Below are 8,088 nucleotides of genomic sequence, written 5' to 3'. Positions count from 1 at the left end.
AGTGGTGCTTAGGCTGAGGTGGAAATGACTATTCTAATGTAAAATTCTGAAACTGTTCCACGGGCTCAGCCTCTCATACAATGCACTTGAACTACAGATTCAGGGAGTTTGTTGATCACTCGTTTAAGCCCTCTCCAGATAGGGATCAGTGCTATCTGTTTGTATTTGTCTTAGGTGCCTTAGAAATGCCTGTCACCCTAATATCCAAGTACCATGCAATAACCAAAGGTAGCAGTGAGTGAGTGCCTGCAAAGACAGTACGTTCAGTCTCCCCTTACTCTGGTCCACGCTGGGTCTACTTCTCCTTCGACTCTGTCTCGTCTCACCATATCAATGGAATAACTCCAGACTTACACTGGCGTAACAGAGATCAGACTCTGGCCCCTTAAATCATACTTGGATGTGAAATAACAAGTTTGAAATCTTACCACGAGGGAAGAGATGAGTGATGAGATCTTATCCCAGGAAAATGTCCATCGAAAATGCCATGCTGCCACGTACAGGCACCCCCTGTCCGACAATACAGTTTATGAATGATGAACAGATGCAGCCAGAGGCACTTTTGAGAATGTCACAGCAGCAGCATTTCTAATATTGCCGTGTCATTCCAAGAAGTGTTGCTTATCCTGAGGTGTCCCTATTGTTTGGGCGCATCAGTAAGAAATAGCTGCCCTACAGGGATGGGGTGATCAGCAGGAACCTTGTGCAAAGGGAGTAGAAATCTTACAACGCTGCAGGATAGGCTGTTGTTAGCATTATGTTGCTCACATAACTTGCATTTGCCATCTTGACAATTGAAGCTCTGGCCTGAATCAAACCTGTTGTCAGTGAGTGTAATCCCATGGGTATAAATGCAATTGCATCTGTCTCCGCTAGCTCTAGATTTGGTCTTACAGTTCAGCTTTTCAAAGGTATTTAGATACCTAAAGATGCAGATAGACATCTAACCTGCTTACTCACTTTTGGAAACTCCCACTGGCCACCTAAATATCTTTGAAAATCAGGCCCTAAATGTGTAATGTCAATGCACTGAATGGCTGAAACTGTTGGCTAAATTCTGCTCTTGCTGGATGTATTCCATTTGTTCCATTCCCTTGACACAATTAAATTACTCCAGATTTAGCCCACTGGAACTGAGGACAAAAACCAGCCCTGTATCTTTGAAACTGCATTAAAAGTGATGCATCAGTTAGGTATCTGGATTGATCTACCACATTTTTACTTTAATGTGATGGATCAGTCTAAATAACTAACCGGATGCTTAAGCTACAGCTGTCTTGTAAATAAAACAGGGTATTTTATTTGCCATCAATCCCCTTCTCCGTTTTGTCATTCCCCATGGCACAAGAGTTGCAGACAATAGTAATTTTTTTGTTTTTTAACAAGGACATAATTCTTCATATATTAAATTAGAAGGAAGCCCAGACTGAAACCCTGGATTTGAACAGCCCCAAAACTTTTGGGAAGTTTGGCTCTTAAGCTAACTAGGCCTCTCCCATATCAAAATAACTGTCTCAATTAAAACTCTGGCTCTGGACTTCGGGGAACTGCAGAGCCAGGGATGAATCTTGTGGCTGAGTCTCATCTCGACATTAAACTCTGAGGATTTAATCCTTCCTCGGTTCCCTATTTTTAATCCAACTCTCTTCCCTGAGAACACAAAATCACTTTTAAAAATGCCTTTACTATGTCCAGTGCACTTCCCCAGCAACGTGAGTGGTGAGGTGCCTGGTCAGCAGCTCAGACAGGATTTGCTGATGTCTCCAGTTTTTCCTGTGGTGTCGCAGGCATTCATTTCAAAGGGAAATCTCCTTGGAAGAATGAGGAAACTCACTTAAAGAACTAAAGTAAATTGGAAACTGCCAAATAAACATTTATGAATTAAGGACATTAAAAATGAGTAGTGTATGTGTTTATGCATCTATACACACACACACACACACTGAATGTCTGTTGACCAAGTAGGACAAAACACTTCAATTTCCCTTTTCTTTTGCTGATCATAGAAATATGATGACTGCAGAATTGCTAGGAATGAAGTGCCACCGTGTGGCCGAAGGACAGTTCAAGCTGCATTTCGAGAAACCTCCCGCAAGAGCTGCTATGAGATCATGTCTAGCGGGTCAGGGTGCTGTCAGCTAATAGCATTGGCTATTAAAGCTCATTCACGCATTTCATTCTATCTGTCCTTGCTGTGCAGTGTCACTTTCAATGAGCGCAGGCTTTTAGTAAGGTCCGTCAATCTCACTTTAAAGAAAACAATATAACTTAAAACTTTGATTCCATAGACTCCGTTTGGTTTTAAGGCATCTCTAATGGGTCCTCTTGTCTATTGCCCTGTACCAGGGTCTTATAACTATTCCTGAGTTATCCCTAAAGGATGTTTCTCTATTCTAGTCTTGAAACGTGCCACATTTTTATGATAAAAGTAATGATGAATTGTAGTTACTGTATTAAAACTACTTATCAGTGGAAGAGTGTATGGTGGAGCTACCTGTTAATAGATTATGAATGAGTTTGCCCACCACAAAAGAAACCAGTGCTAATCTGGTAATAGACCTTATCTGCTGTGTCATGCCAATCTGAAAGAATCAAGCAACATGGGCAATATCTTTTGTGCTGCCCATTGCTCAAGAAGATACTGTTCATATTATACTCAGTAAAAAGCTGGATCAAGCCCACTGACTTCAGCCCACATCTTGAGAGTTTGTAGACTGTGAAAAATACACAACTGTGAAGCAAGGAATTCACAACACAACAGAGCTTGTAAATTGGACAAATCAATTAGTGAGAGATTTTGCTCATGCTCAAATAAATTGGTTAGTCTCTAAGGTGCCACTAGCACTCCTTTTCTTTTTGAGTTCTCCCCTGTCTTTCTCTTGCATTCACACACACACACCCCTAGGAAATTAAATGTAAAGAAACTAACCTTAATGCAATCTCAAGGGTTCAGGATCAAGTGCCACAAAGGAAATCCCTAAAATGAAAATTTTTCTGGCAACTAACTCAGTGACATTGCGTACATGGAGTATTTTTCATTCCTCTTTCTCTTGTTGTACATAAATGTTTGTCCCTTACATCTCCTTATTAACATAGCCTTAAAAAGAGGATGCACTGTGCAGCTGCATTAATGTTACTGGAACAACTTTCACTCCTGAACTTTGGGCATTTCTTGATGTCTGAGAGTTTGTCTTCTCATGTTGCCAGCTTCTTGCTTTTCACATGCTCTTGCTCCTTCTTCCAACTCCCTCGTCTCTCCTATGGCTATATGGCAGGCTCTGAAGTAGTGGCTCTGGGAATGACCTGTGCCCTGGCTCTGTGGGCTGCATTCACTGTGCTTTAAATAGTGTCCTGACTTATTCAGAGGTGCAGAGTAGAGCTGGGTGAATAGCCAATTATTTTATTTTATCGTTTGGTTGGCTGGCAGTTCCAAAAACTCGGGGACAAAAATCAGTTTGTCCTGAACTGAAAATTCTGCCTCATTTTATTTTAGGGCACTCTTTAAAATAAAAGTCCAGAAAAAAACGTCACAAGACAGCTGGAGGAGGTGGTGCCAACCTTATAACTGTCAGTGCACTCACCCAGGGCCAATTTCCCCCTCGGCCTGATGGGAAGCAAAGATTTTAACTGAGGTGTCCTTCATTGCAGGTGAGTGTCCTACCCACTGGGATATGGGATATTTTGGTATGGGGGAGCTCTCCCAGCCTCTCCTGTTGAAGCTGTTCCATCATGTATCAAATAATGTAATAGTTGAAAAAAGGATACAGTTAAATTCATGTATCTCTCCCCCTTCACAGGAGTGGGGTGAGGAGGGGGGAAGTTGTACTGGTATAAATGTATTCCTATAAACATATAAAGTTGCTAGCCCAGTAAACTAATAACGTATTTCCTTGTGCACTGCCTAGGACTTCTCCTAGACATGCTTTTACAATGGCTGTGCTGACACCTTCTGTCTTAACTGTAACTGTACAGCACTGAAATATTCAAATTGGAGTGGACATCTTGTCCAGCTGCCAACTTCCATTACACACCCACCATCTGAACTACTTCTGCATCTGCCAATGATTTATGCAGAATGATGATATAAACAAAGTGGCTTTACGTCCCATAGGCTTGATTTCTTCAGAAGACTTCTTCCCCCTGAAGTTATTTGATTTTTAGTGTATTATTTCTTTCATTTCACAGCAGCCAAGGGGTGTGTATGTGTGAGAGCAATTAATACAAAGAATCCCTGTGATACTATGGCCCAACAGTGTCACAAGTGCTAGTCACTCGGAGTGAGCCTCGGGAATATTGGGACTTTGAAACAACAAAAGAAGAGACTCTCTCCTGAGAATCTGTCCCAGGTTTTACTGAGCCGAATGCATGCTGGGACAGGGCTTTGGGAGATCAGTGTTGTGTGAATACTCATATAGTGCAGATACGATCAATAAAGCTCCTCATTTATGTACCTTGCTATTGGGTCTCACTGGTTTGATTAAAGGAGCGCAACAGTAAACTCTTCCAGGGCTCTGGTACTCAGCAGTAGTATGAAGGAGCTCTTTTGCATGTGCACAGTTCTTTCATGATATTAGCAATAGACACGAAAAGTCTGATCTTGCACCTACTAAGGTCACTGCTAACTCACCCATTGAAGTCAATGGTGCAAGCTCAAACCCTAATGCTGTTGTGACGAAGTGGGACTGTTCTTAATGTTTCCTCTGAATAGTGTGGGGGTGCCTCAGTTTCCTCTATGCAGTTCTTAAGTATCTAGGTGGTGGGATAAGAGTGTATGATCACTGCAGAGCCCTAGAGGGCAGGTGTGTGCAGGAGTCTGGACACAGAGAATGGCCGACGCCCTGTTTCCTGGCCACTGATGGCCTGGGCCCTTCCCCCCTGCAAGGTGAGAGCGAAAGGGTTGGAGAACAAAGGAATCAGATGACGTCCTGGCCCAGGAAAGGAACAAAGCCCAGAGGAGGAGGGGCTGGAGGGAGTTTTCAGTTTGGGGCTGGCTGGGACATGGAGTGAAGGGCAGACGTGGTTGTCTGGCTCACTGCCCCCCAAAATGGACCCAGCTGAGGGGTCCTGTTCTCTGCACCTACAAGCTCTGTTTTAGACCATGTTCCTGTCATTTAATAAACCTCTGTTTTACTGGCTGGCTGAGAGTCACATCTGACTGTGAAGTTGGGCTGCAGGACCCTCTGGCTTCCCCAGGACCCCGCCTGAGCGGACTCGCTGTCGGAAGCGCACAGAGGGGCAGAGGATGCTGAATGCTCCGAGGTCAGACCCAGGAAGGTGGAAGCTGTGTGAGCTTTGTGTCCTGAAGACAGTCTGCTCCCAGAGAGGAGACTTCCCCAGAGTCCTGACTAGCTTCATGGGGAGCAGTTCCAGAGCATCGCCCAGGGACTCTGTGACAGCTGTATGTTGTGTGCATGACCAAGCTCATGCTAACAGCACTGGTACTGAAGGGCACTTGCCCCACAGAAAAGTTCTGGGAGTGAAAGTATGAAAGGCAGCACCTTGCAATCAGGTTAATGAAGTGATCCATTAAATATGGAAATGAGGCACTCAGACCTTATCTTAAACTTTGAAAGGGGCTTTAATTAGGGAAGCTGCTTTTTTGTTTAGTTTAAATTTCCCTAAGTTTAATGAAGGGGGGATTTAAAGTAAAGGCTAAGAAAATGAGTCCAAAGAATTGTTAGGATGCCTTTTTGTTCTCTTAGTCATCAAACTAAAGCCCGTATATCACACAAGGGACTATGTGCTGCCCAGCAGTGGGAGCACCTCCACAGCACAGTGGCAACAAAATGACACGGGAGCCTTTCAAGGAGAGAGAAGATGGTATGAGTGGGAAGTGTTCAACTGGTCTGGTTTTGCCCCACCCATGTGCATCTTTAAAATAAAAGCAAAATGACCAGTATATGAGTAAAATCTCTGAAATTGGCACTGAAGCCAATACAGAGGAGTTGAATATTGTTTAAAAGCCTTTTTATGATCCATGTTACCAATGTGTGTGTGTCTCATAATGTACTTTAATTACTGTTCTTCAGAAAGATTATGGGTCGGCTTTTCCATCACGATCTGCCTCCTAAACACACTAGCAGCTTGAGGTGGTCAAAAACCCAGTGGAAATGGCCCCCAGGGAATAGCCTTCTGCAGGTTCCTGGGACGGCATAAAGCTGCCAAAGTGACTTTATGCTACCCTCCCAGACCCTCAGCATAAGGGCTATGTCTGCGAAGAGAGGGTGTGTGGCAGAAGCATCCTGTGCTCCACCTCTTCTTGGTTGCTGAATGGTGCCTAGGAAACCATTGCAGCTGAGCTGATGTTAGAGCTGCCCTGAAGCAGTTTTATCCTTCTCTAAAGAGTGGGCAGGGCCACAATATAGGAGGTGCCAACGTGGTGGGGCAGGTAAGTAGCAATGATCTCATAGAAGAACTGGCTGTAGAGGACCACCTTGGTTTGAGTGATCATGAGTTAATTTGGTTTAAACTAAACGGAAGGATAAACAAAAACAGATCTGCAACTAGGGTTCTTGATTTCAAAAATGTAAACTTTAAAGAAATTAAGGGAATGAGTTAGGGAAGTGGACCTGACTGAAAACCTCAAGGATCTGAATATGGAGGAGGTTTGGAATTACTTTAAGTCAAAGTTGCAGAAACTACCTACATCCCAAGCAAGGGGAAAAATTCATAGGAAAGTGTTGCAGACCAAACTGGATGAATGAGCATCTCAAATATGTTATTAAGAAAAAGCAGAAAGCCTAAAAGGAATGGTAGAAGGGATGGTTCAGCAAGGAAAGCTACTTCTTGGAGGTCAGGAAGTGTAGGGAAAAGATAAGAACTTCCAAAAGCTGACCAGAGTTGGACCTTGCAAAGGAAATTAAAACCAATATATAAATCTAAGGAAATAAGAAGTGGGACCACTAAACACTGAGGATGGGGTGGAGATCAAAGATAATCTAGGCATGGCCCAAAACCTACATGAATGCTTTGGCTCAGTTTTTAATGAGGTTAATGAGGAGCTTGGGGGCAATGGCAGGGTGGCTAATAGGAACAAGGATGTGGAAGTAAAAATTACCACATCCCAGGCTGAAGCCAAATTCAAACTGCTTAATGGGACCAAATTGGGGATCCTGGATAATCTCCATCCAAGAATATTAAAGGCACATGACATTGTAAACCCACTAGCAAGGATTTTGTAATGACTCCGTAAACCTGGAGATTGTACCCTATGACTAGAGAATTCCAAATCTAGTATCTATATTTTTAAAAGGAAAAAAAAATAGTGATCTGGGAAACTACAAGCCTGTTAGTTTAACCTCAGTTGTATTAGAACCAATTTTGAAAGCGAAAGTCGTTAAAGACAGAGGTTAACAGTAATTGGGATTGAATACAACATGGTTTTACAAAAGGTAGATCGTGCCAGACCAACCTGATCTCTTTCTTTGAGAAGATAACTGATTTTCTAGACAAAGGAAATGCAGTAGGTCTAATCTGCCTGAATTTTAGTAAAGCAGTTGATACAGTTCCACATGGGAAACTATCAAATTATAGAAAATGGGGATTAATATGAGAATTAAAAGGTGGATAAAGGAGACACTACAACGGCTCATGCTGAAAGGTGAACTGTCAGTCTGGAGGGAGGTTACTAGACGAGTTCCTCAAGGATCAATCTTGGAACCAATCTTATTTAACATTTTTATTACAGTCCTTGGCACAAAAAGTGGGAGAGTGCTAATAAAATGTACAGATGACACAAAGTTGAGAGGTATTGCCAATATGGAGGATGACTGGAATATCATACAAGAAGATACGGATGACCTTTAAAATTGGAGTAAAAGAAATGGGATGAAATTTAATAGTGCAAAGTGCAAGGTCATATAAGTAGGGACTAACAACTAGAATTTTTGTTATAAACTGGGGAGGCATCAGTTGGAAGCGACAGAGGGTGAGAAAGACCTGGGTGTATTGGTTGATCACAGGATGATTATGAGCCACCAATGTGATGTGGCCATGGAAAAGGCTAATGCAATCCTAGGATGCATCAGGTGAGGTATTTTGAACAGGGATAGAGAAGTGTTATTGCCGTTATACAAGGTACTGGTGAGA

Source organism: Lepidochelys kempii, chromosome 1, assembly GCF_965140285.1.
Source record: "Lepidochelys kempii isolate rLepKem1 chromosome 1, rLepKem1.hap1, whole genome shotgun sequence".
Lineage (NCBI taxonomy): Eukaryota > Metazoa > Chordata > Testudines > Cheloniidae > Lepidochelys > Lepidochelys kempii.
The sequence above is the reverse complement of the archived record's forward strand: the minus strand, read 5'-3'. Positions refer to the sequence as shown.